Genomic DNA, 14387 nt, shown 5'->3' with positions numbered 1-14387 from the left:
TTGGGTAATCCTGAGTAAATCTTTCTGCGGTGGAAATCAGCTCCATACACATAGGCCCAGATTATTAGACAGGTCTTTGAAACTGTCTCATGAGGTTCTTCCTATAGCCATTTGGGGCGGTCAGGTTCTCCCACCCCAAAGGATGAAAAACAGCCAATGATGCTGAGAGCTCCCAATGATGCATGCGGACAGGGCCCGATTTTTCAGAGACACCGCTTGCACCTTATCCTTAAAATCATCCTCTGCAATGTGTTTCAGTGTCTGTCCACTAAAGGAACTTGCTATTGCTAAAAATAGAGGTCTATGTACTTGTCCAGCCTTTGGCTTTTCTCATGCAAATAGGACAGTTGTCAGCTACCCTTGTTGCCAGTGCCTTAGGTGCAAAAAGACTGTTCTGCTTTCCGTATACCTCAAAAAATTCAGTCCTTCTTATGAAACGTGAGTTGGGTTGTGGAAAGAAGAATTATTTCCTTGATAAACTGGCACCACCTTGTCCTTGTATAGGCAAGCAGCATCTTTCTGCATCTGTTTTCTTTGCTCTGGCAAGGATTCTTTTTATTTGGGTTGATAATGAGACCATGCTGGCAGGTAGGAAGTTGGGCTTCTCCCTCTCATCAGTCCAGCTGGGTCAGTGAAGCTGAATTTCTCCACTGCTATAGTCATGTGCTAGAAACTATGAAGGATTTCTGCTAAAATAACATTTTCAGTATCCTGTGAATAACATACTGATCACTGAATTAGTTCCTTAGTGGGAAGGAAAGTAACAAGATTAAAGAGAAACCTGGGAACAGATTTAGTTCTCTTTTATTTCCTTTACTGTGACATTTATGAAGCTAACCTCCCTACAAGTCAGAACTCTATAAATATTGAGTAAAGACTGCAGGATTTAACAGTTAGTTCATGCCACATAATTATTAGCCTCTGGCACCCTCTTATTCATTTGTGAAGCCACTAACATGAATGCATTGTACCAGATAACAATATTGTCGGGTATTTTATTTAGCAGGTCTATTCTGTTGCAGCTTCCTTTCAGAACACCTCAGCTGTACTGTATGCAACAACCCTAATGTACATTTTCTTTACAGTAAGGTACCACAGTACAGTTGATCTCAGTTTGCTTAGCCATGATATAACCTTCCCTGTTGTAGTTTCATGTATCTTCTGTGAAACTGCCATTCCCACTAAATTTGATCAACACAGGAATATTTTGCAGGGTGGTTTGGAAAGGACAGGTACTGCAGCATAACCTTACACTTAGGTTTATCCAGGGAGTTTTATACAGCTCTGGACACACTCCATTGACTCATCTGCAGGTAGAGTGCACTGTATAGCTATAAGGGCATCAGGTTTTGTGAAGTGGGGCTCTCAAGTAGAATAAAGCTTTCCCAAAATAAGGCTGAACTTGGCATGATAGGAAGATACCCACTGCCTTGCTGAGAGCACGTGCACACATCTGGCGTGTGTCTGAGTTAGAGCTTTGTCAACTTTCTGACTTCTTTTCCATGGATTTTTGCTTCCAGATGTTAGGAGTGGAACTGGGAAGCTAAAGCCAGAATCTGTAAACTGTGTTTGAAGGATTAGATCTGTAAACCCATACCTGGTCATGTGCAAGGGAGAAATCCCACCACCAACTCCTGGTTTTCCATGCAGCTGCTGTGCTCTCTGAAACAGAGCTTCAGGCACCTCTGGGAGCAGGTGACTCTTACTTGCATGTGTAGACGTGGGCTTTAAGCTTCTAATTTTAGATGTTTGAGGTATTTGACTCAGCGCCCCATTTGCTTTGCACCAGAGCTCTAAGGACCTATTCCTGCGGGCATGTGGACACAGCCTTGGTGTGATCATGTCCACCTTTTATCTCTGTGGTCTCCTGTGACCTTCAAATACTGACTGTGATGATGCCAGTGACTTCCTGTGACCTTGGAAAGCTGTCAGGCCCCTGGGCAGAGCAGGACCCATCTCCCAAAGGAAAGTTGTGGAGGGTCAGATATTCCACTCCTGTCTCCCTGAGCTCATCCATCCAACTTCTTTCCTTCCCCCTCCCCGCTCCTGTCCCTTTTTGTTTGGTTTGACCTTGGTCACTGATGACAAGGCTGCTTTTCCTGCCAAACCAATCAATAAGCTAAACAGAGAGAAGATGAGTATTTAGAATATGGGAAGCCAAACTCAAACACAGATAGGTTATCAGCCTAGCCCAGAGCAGACTTCTAAGCAAATATTTCATTAACAAATTTTTCATGGCAACTTGCATGTTAAAAAAAACCCAGGCAACAACGGGAGAGGGAACAGTAAAGGGGATAAAGTGAAAGAACTGGGCTGGAGCCATCGGGCTTAGGCTGTTGCGCTGCTGTCTGTGATTACCACTACTTTCCACAACACACTGCTGCTCCCTAGGGCAATGATAAGCAGGAGGGTGAAGACCTTGCACAAATGGGGCTTTGAAAGCCTGCTCTGTGCTGCTGCACCTTGTGCTTCTCTCTCAGGCAGGGAAAGGCTTGGGATGGGTGTTCGACTGTACCATATGTTTATGGTGGAGCAACATTCTGGGCAGTCTGAAGTTTATAACTGTTTAATCCTTGGACCTCTGGCAAGGGTTGTATACATTCTGTGCTCACAAACAGGAGCCTGAGCCAGCAATGTCATTAAGTTCCTGGTTAGCTTAGTGACCTGCATAAAATATATTTGTGATATTGCAAAACCCTGTGAAAACATAACCAAAGATCTCACTTCAGTGCCTCCCTCACCCTTTACATGTGAGACCCAGCGTGTTGTGATGTGTTATTGCCCTGCATCTAAACTAATAAACACACATTAATGCGTCTTGTGCAGATTGGGATATTTTAGAGCATTCTTAGCATAGATTAGCAAACCTTCACTTTCATATGTCATAAGGGAATGAGGAACATTCTTTGCCTTGACAGCTATTTTGAAAGGTTGACTGAAGGGCAGGGAAGTTGCTAAATAACTTTCCGAATATTGTAGAGGAGAAAAATATAGGTCACTAAGCAATAAACTCTCTGCATCCTTCTGGCTAAGGAGGAGACCCTGAATCTCCATCCACCTTTTACTCAAATGAGACTAAAATTCAAATCCAACATAAAGCATTACAGCTTTAAGTACTGAAAATATTTATTATTTTTATACCAGTAATCCAATAGCATAATCTCAAGAACATCAGTGCTCCAGGAATGTCTAGAAACACAATGGATTTGCCTTTATTCCTTTATCCAGATGTTTCTATAAAATACTCTGGATACTCGGAATCTGTGGGGGAATTAAAGATTTATTTTTAATACTTGAAAAACTTGAATTTCTAATAACTGTGATCCTTTAAAATGTTTTAACTGCAGATGCAACATGCTTTGGCTCTTTGATGAGCTTTCCCTATGTCTCTTAGCTTGCTTTCCAATTAATAGGCAACTATTTCTCACGGGCAGCTGATAGTCACAGGGCACAGACACTTTAGTGATTGCTGTAAATGTGAGAATTAGACTATGTGCTGGCTTCAGTTCACAAGTTTATCCTTATTCAGCAAAAGTGATTAGATTTTGTCTGTAGAGCACTGTGTAGATACACCTGAGCTAGGGAAAGAATCACCAGCATGCTACTTCATATCTATGTGTGGCAATCGCCACCCCTGCTTATTGAGGACTAGCTTTCATTTCCGTATTGCAGGGTGGAAGGTCTTCCTATATTATGTCACAGTCTGTAATGCTGTAATTTTACCTCATTTCTGAAACAAGATTATACCTTTTCTTTGACAGATACAGCACTGTGAGAATCATTTCTGAGCCTTGTCTGCTCGGACGCACTTTATGTTTGCATGGTGCAGTAGTAATGTAGCTCCCAGACATGCAATGAACACTGGGACCCTTTTCAGGATCAGAGTAGTAGATGCTGAAACAATACAATTTGTGTTGTTTATAAAACATTGTGGATTTAATGACTTGTTTAATAACAAGTCAGGTGCAATAATCATGCAGGATTTCGCAGGCAGACATCCCTAAAGCTATTGCGTTCCAAACAGCAGGTCAGGAACTGATTCTCTGAGGAAATCCAATGTAGAAATTTCACTGTAGGTCAATACCCAATTTAATTTGTGAGTTGTCTCTGATTTGTCTGCTCCTAAAGTTCTTTAATAAGAGTGGAGCACTAGCTAGTATTATAAGTAACTGCTCTAAAATGCATCTACGTTTCTAAGTCTGATGGTGTTTACATTAAAAGTGTCTCTTTATCATGAGCTAGGAAATAAAAACCTCATCGTAATTCCTTCAGCTTATTTAATTCATAAATTTAACATCAGTTTAGGCCAATCAGGTTCACTCTTTCTTTTAAATGGCCACTTAGAAATTTAATAGATACAGAATAGAAATAGGATACAATTTTCTGATCAAAATAGGTGATAAAATCACACCCAAAGAACTGGTAGTTGTCATTTGAAAAGTAGCGTTCTGGCCAAAGCCATGGGCTTGCTGCAGGAACTGCAGACTGAAGTGCTCTGGTTTTCTCAAACACAGATCAGTGGCTCACAGCAGTTTCTTCTGGCCTTAAATGCTGTGAATGCATGAGCTAGCCAGGGCTTTTGGAAATGGAGAGCAATTTGGTGAGGAGTGTGCATGTGGGGGGATGAAATGTCAAGCAAACCGGTTGTAGAACCACAGACACTGACAGTAAAACACAGGGAATGTGATCCTGCTTTCATGATTCAGCTCCTGCAACCTCACAGTTTTCCTTGATGACTTTGGAAACTCCTGTGCATGTCTGTTCCTTTCTTCTGAACACGCTGATAAAAGGCCTACCTTAGAGGAGTGACATGTGGGTAAACCTGATCAGAGGAATTCCCTTTGCTTGCAGATTCTCCTGAGCACTGTCTGTGACGAGACTGTGCCTGTGGCTTTCTGATCTGAGGGGTTTCTGGTCAAGATATGGTATTTGTTGCTTTAACCCTTTTTCATTATGGGAGGGAGATGCCTTACCTTCACCTGCAACTGCAAATATGAGCACTGTCCTACAGATTTGAGGGCTGAGACTAAGTTACTTAGCACAGTCCAGCAATCTCTCATCACTTCAGCACGTGGCAATATTGCTTATGCTGACCTTTTAAAGGTGACTTTCTACCACAACCCATCCTAGGAACATGTCTATAGGGACCAGAGGCAGTGATGTCAGTAGGCGCATGCCTTCTCTTTTGCATTGCCACCTCCCTTATTCCTGGGGCAGATCAGGAATAGGAGAGCTTCCAGCAGCAGGAAAAACTGCTCTCTGCAGGAAGACATCAGGCTTCTCACAGATTTCAGGGTGGAGGCAACCAAAGGCAGACAGCTAAATCTTCCCCTTTTCCTCCCAGCTTACAAGAAGACTGAATGGCAAATGCCCAGCTGATGTGATGAGAGTGCCTTCTGAATTCACTTCAGACTGCTCTGTTCAAAACACAATAAACCATCAATTCCAAGCTTGCCTGCAGACCACACAGTGAATTAGGAATGCTCCTCATGAAATACTGACTTGATCTCATCTTACACATACCCCAAAGCAATAACGAGGGGAAAACGCTGTGAAGCATTTTTTCCCTTTGTTAGTGCCCTTAGGGCTCGAGCTGAACTTTGTAAGAGACAAAAAAGAATAGCTAGGGAGAATGGTAAAGACTGGAGCAACTTACACTGGCGTCTTCTGTTCTGAGGGGCTGTGCAGATGTGGCAGAGAGCAGCGCTGTTCTAGCCACACAAGTCAAACATAACCCATGTTGCATCTCTCTCAACTTTTTAGGCTGATAATAACATTCTGATGGGGTTTTGCTGTTTCTGGTTTTAGGTTGTTGTTTGGGGTATTTTTGCCAGACTTGTCTATTTTATATCAAATTACTCCTCACTGAATTGCCTGTCCCCACACCCATCTGAATTGAAAGTGAGGCCTTTGGGCTAGGGATTATGTTTCTTCTTGCATTTAGGTTCAAATGGCCTTAATCTCTGGCTGGAGTTCCCAGGAAAGGGCTACTAGAAACACCATCAATAAAAATAACCTTTGAGAATAGTTACAGTGCAATATCTCACATGGAAACTTTAGGGAAAAAAAGGGCAGGTGGCTTTCAGAAAATGATTCCTTATGGAAAATCCCTGTTACTTGGTAGTCACTGTGTGTCTGAATGAAAACTTGTGCAAAATACCATCTTTCTGTATGCATTAGAATGTTTCAGGACATCAGCCACAAGGGGCAGGATTAAGCCTCAGAACTGAGAGTATCCGAATTTCCCTGAAGCCTGAAAATTTGGTCTCTCAAATTTTCCTATTTTACATAGAATTTTCTAGGGCACAGTAACAAATAAGGACAAAGAAGGAAGAAGATAAGCAGTATTCAGAAGCTGAAAAGTCAGTTGATTCTGTGCCATTTTCCATAAGAAATAACATAAAAATGGTTTTGTGTGGTAAAAAACTTTACTGCTCTTGCTAAGATGTATGTATGGGGTGAACTTTATTTGTTCTGAACCACTGCACTGAACTCACAGTAAATCAAAAAGGTCTGTGTTATCTGTACATATTTACAAGAGTCAGGAGATAGATATTCCTTGTACTCTATGTGTCCATCTATAAATCATGTAATAATCTCATTATAAGTTTATTTGGTGAAGTATGATTTGAATGGATGCTAATGAGTGCTGACTCAGCAGTGCAAACATAGCACAGACTGTGACTTTCTTTTCTGCTCCTGCTTTGGGTAAGAAAGTAAGATTTTTCAACCCTTTCCACTCTAAAACTTACTCCTACATTTCACATTTCTATGCTGGGTGCTGACTGGAGCATGTGCCAGAACCTTGTCCCCTTATTCCATGCTTCTGAGCATTCCTTTCCTGTGGAATGCAGTAGGTGCATAGCTTATACTTTCCCCTGAGGCCAGACTTGGTTTCCATGCAGGACTTGGTTGTGGTGTAGTGAAAGATGCCTTCAGCCTCAGAAGGGCTGGGATGAGCAAGGCTGTGGTTTGTACATGTGAGAAGTGTTTATTAAAAGAAAATTGGTATCTAAATAGAAAAGTTGTATTTATTACATTGGAAAATACCTTCTAATTCTTTCATGGTAGCTGGTCTGTCTATCTATCACCCACAAAGTAGCTGCAAGCAGTGGGTGCCACCTTTTCATCACAGGCCCTCATAGGGAGGCTGTGAATCTTAATGGCACCCAGAAGTGCTGGATTTTGTACGTGGAGACAGAGAGAGGAGCATGACTTAGAGACTGTGGGTGAACTGTGGTGTGTGGACATCTGCTTTCAATAGGAGTGAGCAGAGATAAAAGGATAGGTTCATAATAATCCCTTTTTGTATTTTTCTGCCATTGGTGTCTGGACATCACTGCTGAAAACGATGCAGACTAAAAGGCATTTTAAAATACCCTTTAAATGACTTCCCATTTCAGCAATGAGACTAGGTGTATCTAAAGTACTTCAGGACAGGCAGAAGGAAGCAGCCTTGGCCCAGCAAGCTTGCTCTTGCTCCGCTTCAGTGATGCAAACAAGGCACTGAGCTGTCTGTCTCTTTGACAGGCTACTATCTTGATGCATATCGCCCACTTGCCCACCTCATCAACATGGAGGGGTACAGCAGTATCAGAAAGGGCAGTGCAGAAAGATGCTCCAGACTGATGAGCCTCCTCTGGAAGAAGGGACACACAGCTCACAAGATGCTTCTGCTTCCTGTTTGATGTCTGTTGATCCTAACCCTGGGAAAGACATGGAATTGTCTGAGAGCTTGCCACATCAGGGTAGCTTGGTTGCAATGGTGCTCATAGTCAAGTTTTCCTTTTGGGTCTGCATCCAGTTTTCCAACATTCCAGTGTGAATTTCAGAAGTCTGTGAGAGGAGCTGACTGAAAAGTAATGGAGAGGACAGTAGCATTGATGAGAAACTGGAAATGTGCAGAACTGAAATTAATATATGCCCTAGGGCCATTCGATATGCAGGCATTCACATTATGATGAGCAAGCCTCTCCCTCCCCCCAAGTAATCAAGTGTAAGAAAGAGGCACATGTGAGGTATTAAACCTAAAGTACAAGGGAAGACCAGAAAGATTACAGAGTGAAGTACAGAAAGTATTAAAGAAAAGCAAAGGGATTGCAGAGGAGGTTGTGAAAAGAAGGTAGTGGTGGCAGACACAGGTGTCAGGAACAAGCATAGATTTCCCTAGGGCGAAGTTAAAAACCACCGAAGGAAATCAGGGTCATGCCAGAACAGGTTGTTGAGAAATTAGAATATCTGAAGACTTGCAAAATAACTTGCTCAGATGGGACACAGTCTGTTTTCAGTAGAAAACATCAGGAAAGGCAGGATAACCCCAGGCAAGCACATTTAAGAGCCTGTCTGTAGGAGAGAGCATGGCTAAAGAGGTAGCTGATAGGCTATGATTTCTAACTGTTGTGAATCAGGAGGACTCTGGCTTTTGCGGTGGCATAATGTTTGTCAACTCGCTGTGGACTGCATCAGAAGTGTTCCTATAAGACAACAAATAATAATGAAGCAGCATATAATGTTAGAGTTCAGCTCCTTAAAGCAGTATTTCTGTTCTGGGGATTATGGACTCTCTAACAAACTGGACTTCAATTACTTGGCAGGGTCTTTAGTCCTGCAGCCGTCTGGTGAAGCAGCCTGCGGTTCAATGGCAGATTTGTTTAAATTAAATCTATATACAAGTTTACTCAATTAGGTACCTAAGTGAATAAAACAATTAGTATTATTTATTTTGATACTGAAATCAATTTAATTGATGCTATTTTCCTGACGTTCCCTCCCTACTTGGTTCAGTGTTGTAACGAAAATGCATTGTAGGAGTTGCCATGGGGAAGATGAAGTCTTTGGCAGTTGGGTAGGGGACAGTTGGAGCTTTTGGCACCTGGGAAGGCATGGGAGGCAGTTTGGGATTGTGGACTAAATGCATTATCTGGATGCTTCTGCTAAAATGATCATCAGTGGAGCCATTAATAACGTTGGAATTTAAATTGTCAGGTTTTGTTTCAGCATTAACACACTATTGAGGGGAATGAGGCGGTCCACACCTCTCCAAGCTATAGTTTCAAGCTTTCTGCAATGTCTGATAAATATTGGTTTATGGGCCATTAATGTGTTCAAGGTTATCTTCACAAGCGAGGCAGTCAGCAAGATAACATGTAGGTATTGCTTCAGGAACACAGTGGTACAATAAGGGAAAGACGCTTTGGCATATTCCTCAGTACCAGTATCACAAGGTACAGGAAATTCAGCTAGTACTTCAAAAACATATCTAGGGAAGATCCAGAAAATTGCATGTCTATGGGTTTGATTGATTTTAGTACTTGCAGAAGAATAAAATCATAAATCAGAGTCTGAAGGGAAGAAAAGGACTAAGAGACTTGTGATATTACTGCTGATGTTGGTGCACAGAAGAAATAATCTACTGCAATTTTAGGCAAAGCCACAAAAGACTGGCTAAGGAAAGGCCTGGGTACAACTCATCTGATCCTCAAGAAACCTTCTTGATCTGGTAACACATGAAAGGTTGCTTCTTAGGTCAGTAAGCAGGTTTGGATGCGAGGTAAGCCAGTAGATAAAGAGCTGGTCCAGGATATCAAAGAAGACATTTGCAAATGGGCAGGATTTAGAACAAAGGAGTGAAATGAAATGAGAATTGGTGTTAGGTTTAATTTTCTTCACATTTATAGATGGGCTTTGAAGAAGTGTGCAAAAGTGGCCTAATTTCAAAGCTAAGTGGGAATGGTAGGAAAGAGGGATTAGGTTAAGAAAGAGAGAAAGGAGGGGCAAAGGAGCAGAGGAAATGACCAGCATCAATGCGCTAATCAGTAAGGAAGAAAGAACCAGGATGTCACGGGGATTGTTCACAAGCCTTTAAGAATGTTACATGAAGAAAGTGCCATGATAGCCTCTTCCAGACCATTTCCCTTCCCTGGTGTTATCAAGAATGGTCCAAGAAACATTGCTGCTGGAAGGAGCAAAGTTGGAGAGGACTCAAAACAGGCAGGAAGCGATAAGATCCAGTTCTCCATGCTGGAGTAAACCAGAGCATCAGCTGGGCCCCTGGCAAATGCTAGGCAGTGGTTTTGAAAGGTCATAGTATAGATACTGATAGGCAAAAGTCCATCCATGTTTGTGTCTAAATAAACCCTCATTATACAAATTTAATTTTTTATGGTTTGGGGTTTTTCTCATGTTTTAAATTGGCTTAATATATGCTTCAGTCCAGCCTTTAGAGAGAACAGTAGTAGTTATAGGACAGAAAACCTCCAGTATTTCAACATTTATCCATTATATTACAATAATGCTACAGATGGAACACACTATTTTTGCATGATTACTGGCCAGAATTAAAAATCAAGTTATTTGAACTAACACAAAAAGAAATAAACTGAAGCTTCTGGTTTTGCTGGCAATAGCAAGCAACATGTATCTATGTTGTCTGTATCTCAGGGTCTCAGGAATTCTTCCTCAGGGAGTGTCATCCCCTTAGCAAAACATCATCCGTCACCTCCGCATGCTGACAGCCCTGGCTATCGTCTTCAAGACGGGCACGTAAGAATGCTAAGATAATGTCCCCATGTATTCAGAAGTAGGACAGTGTAGTAATCTGATCTGTGACAGATTCAGTGTCAAATGGTCTGAGCCTGGACAAGTTCATTATGGAGCATGTTGGAGCCCTGTGCGTGTCGGAAGAATGACTCACTTCAATTAAGATTGCACACACGGCGTGCAGGAGTTTGAGCCTAAAAAGGTCTCCTGTGTTCCTTTGTGGTGACTGTTCCCTTGGTTTCTGAGCTGCTGTCTCAGCTCATGTGAGCTGGTGGGACCTTGTTGAGGTTAGTACAGCTATATTCCTTTACAGCAGCCAAAGACCTGACATATATTCTTCCTGTCCCCTGTAAAAAGATGCTTTGGTTTAAAATGGAACAAAGCAGCCACGTTAACCAGTGGCCTTGTACTCATCATAGTGAAAGCAGACTACGAGACAAATTAGAGGATGACTACTTAGGTCTTGTGTGGCTGAATCTCTGTTGGTGCTTCAATATCCAGCAAAGCTGTAGAAGAACAAACAGGACTTTCTTGAGCCTGCGAGTCAGTGCAGATCCCAGGAAGGTCTGAGCAGTGGAAACTGAAGCTCTTGATAGCAGAGAGATTGCAGTTAGATTTTCAAGTCTTAGGATGAAACAGCAGAGTTGGCAATTAGGAAAATCATCTCTGGGTCTGCTGACAGAACAAAAGCTCATTGAAAGGCACACAATGAGAAAAATCATACAGAATGCCTCCTTGTTATTCACATTACTGTTTTTCAGAAGGCTAGATGCACTTTATTAAGCAAAAGCTAATAAATCTATTTTAGTGTCCTAATATTGTTCAGATACCAGTTGCTATTCCTAACATTGCTGAGTAATATTTTGACTCCACTCCAGGGCTAACGAATAGTTGCTTTACAATTCTGATATGCTGTATCTTGGAATCTGTTATGACTCTTGCTACTGGCTGGGCTGAGAAGAAAGGCAGTATATATGTTCATTAACTTGTGTGCAAATAATTGCTGTATCTCATGCACTTCAGAGACTGCTACCAACAGGTCAAGTAAGTTTGGATAGTGGGAAAAGGAGCCAGGCACACATCTGCCCTCTTCATCAGGGACTGTAGCGACAGGACAAGGGGTGATGGGCTCAAACTGAAACAGAGGAAGTTCAGGTTAGGTGTAAGGCAGAAGTTCTTCCCTGTGAGGGTGGTGAGGCACTGGAATGGGCTGCCTAAGGAAGTAGTGAATGCCCCATCCCTGGCAGTGTTCAAGGCCAGATTGGACAGAACATGGGGGGAACAAGATTTACTGTGAGGTGTCCCTGTCCATGACAGGCAGTTGGAACTGGATGTTCTTAAGGTCTTTTCTGATCCTAACTGTTCTATGATTCTATGATTGCTGCTGGGGTGATGCACCCTGAGCTCACAATCCTACCACAAGGTAGCTCAAAGGCTCCACTGGCTCAGAGCTGAAGGAAAACCTGGTTTGGTTTGGTTTTCAGCTGTTAGGCCAAGATAAAGATAAAGTTTTATTTTAGGACAGCTGATACAAGAAATGTTCTTTCTGAATTTCAAAATGAAACATTTAAAAGAAAAATATCCCTTTTATAATGAAAAAGTTTTTCCCTTTAGTTCCAAAACATTAAATCAAACAGAAAAGTTCCTGTTTTGTTTTTACTCTCATTTGAGACTCTTTATATTAATGAATACTTTTGGTTGACTCAAAACTGCATTTGCCAGTGAACAAATTAATTACAAAATTCTGTCTGCTCCAAAATGACCTGAAGTTGATGCAAAATGTTATCAGTTGCATAAATAATTCCATGCTTCTCGACCTGTAAAACCATTCAGGATACTGTCAATAAGGACAGAAGTACTCCCAGAACATTACAAAGGCTAAGGGAATGTATTTTGGTACTGGGGATAAGTATTAGAGGGATACTGGGAAGCTGCTAGGCTGTTTAACATCTGTCTTACAAATAAGCTTCATATGCTCTCTTCCTAAACTCTTCTCATTTAATTTGCAAAAGTAATCAAGAAGGAGCATTTGCTGTCTCTGGACCAAATCTTGAGGCCTTATTCAGGCAAATGCTGACCGAGTAATTAGTGATCCTTCCAGCAGAAGGAATATCCGCCTGCCTGCAGAGTACACGCAACAGCTTGACATGGTTTAGGCTCTAGTTTCATCACCCATTGCTCTGAAGACAAGAGGACACGGCTGGGTGAAAAATACCCACTCGAAATTAACTTGCAGTTTGGTTTATTGCTTTTAAATAGGATTCTTATGAAGCAGTAATTGAGGAAGTGGGGTGATTATGCAATGCCATAATATCATAAGCTTTTGCCATTTATAAATATCCTGAGGGTGAGCACTGCATCTTCCCCAAAATGTTATTTAGGTCCTGAACCCTTGTTGCTGGTGGGACAAAGGTTTGTATCCTACTTCCCTGCTACATGAGAAGTGAACAGTGAACCTCCTCTCGGGCTTCCTTCAGCCCTGCATCACCTCCCTCACTCCAGGTTTCCCTCTCTACTTGCTCTGATTGCTCATGCCCCAGACAGCCCAGAGATGCTATGAGATCCCAATAGTAATTAAACAGGATGAAACTCCTGTTACCTCTAAGGTACCCATGAGTCTGCATCTTTCTTATCTCGTGTGTTTTCTTTGGTTAATACTCTGGACTGCATTTGGAAGATGTGCCTGTCCCTGGCTGTAAGCAGATGAGCTGATTCAGAAAACTTGAACACAAAAGGATGCCAATGCTCTAAATCCATTAGATAAATAAGACAAAAGGCTTACAAGAAAGCACATTAGGAAGTAAGGAGAAGCAGGCTTGTACATTTTGCCTGATAACTTGTTACAACATGAAGAGACTATGGAAAGAAATTAATCTCTCTTTTTTTTCCTGCTTGTGCTCTTTTAATTATCCTGCCTCTTGTGTAGCTGTTGTCCTTGCAAATGTTCAAGAAATGTCCCTGAGTTCCTTATAGCTTTTGTCATTTCACCTTGGCTCTTACTTGTGTCTTTGCACTCTCTCCCTTTGTTTTCCCTCTCCAGCTCCTCCACCTTTCATTTCCTCCCTCCCACTCTTTTACTAAGCTTCCACAAATACCAAGAAACAAAACTGTTTTTCCTAAGAATCAGAGGACACTCTGATTGCTGCCACATATGGATAGCTCCCTTTCAGGAGGTTTGCTTGGCCAGGTGAACATCTGTTCCTTAGTACTCTTCTGAATAAACAGCAATAATTCTGACAGAGTGAGCTTAAGATGACAGCTTAACTACTTTCAAGCAAGAACTTAATCGTTCTTTCTTATCTGACTCCCCATCCTGGATTTACACACACATGCTTTCTTATCTTAGCTATTAGCCTAGTTTCACTGCAATACAAATCTGCCTCTCTCTGTTCTGATTCAAGTGAGAAATGTGTTAAGTTGCACAGCTTTTTCTTGTGGCTTGTTTATTTATTAGGCTGAAAAGGTTGGATGTGAAAGAGATTTGGAGTGACCCCTATGTCCTCTCTCAGGTGTTTCCTGGCTGTGTAGCCCTTCTCCAGCCCTGCCAACACGGTCTCTGTGCTGAGAAACTCCTCAGTGGTGTTTGAACAACTTCCCTCCCTGTGCCCCTCTACTTTCTGCCTGCAGGCTTCCCACAGCAGTCCCTGCTGCTGTTTGACTCTGTTGCCTTTGCAGGGCAAAGTCATTCTGAGCAGGTCATGAAGGGAACTGACAAAGGATGTTTGGCAGGACGTACCTGGGTTATACCTGTGTGTGTCCTTCCAGGCAGATCAGAGCCTCGCCTCCCTTACTGCAATCTGGGAAGTGCATCCAGCATAAAGAGCACAAACTTTAGTTGCTGTTTCTTT

This window comes from Melopsittacus undulatus, chromosome 3 (assembly GCF_012275295.1).
Source record: "Melopsittacus undulatus isolate bMelUnd1 chromosome 3, bMelUnd1.mat.Z, whole genome shotgun sequence".
NCBI lineage: Eukaryota > Metazoa > Chordata > Aves > Psittaciformes > Psittaculidae > Melopsittacus > Melopsittacus undulatus.
Note: the sequence above shows the minus strand (reverse complement) of the source record.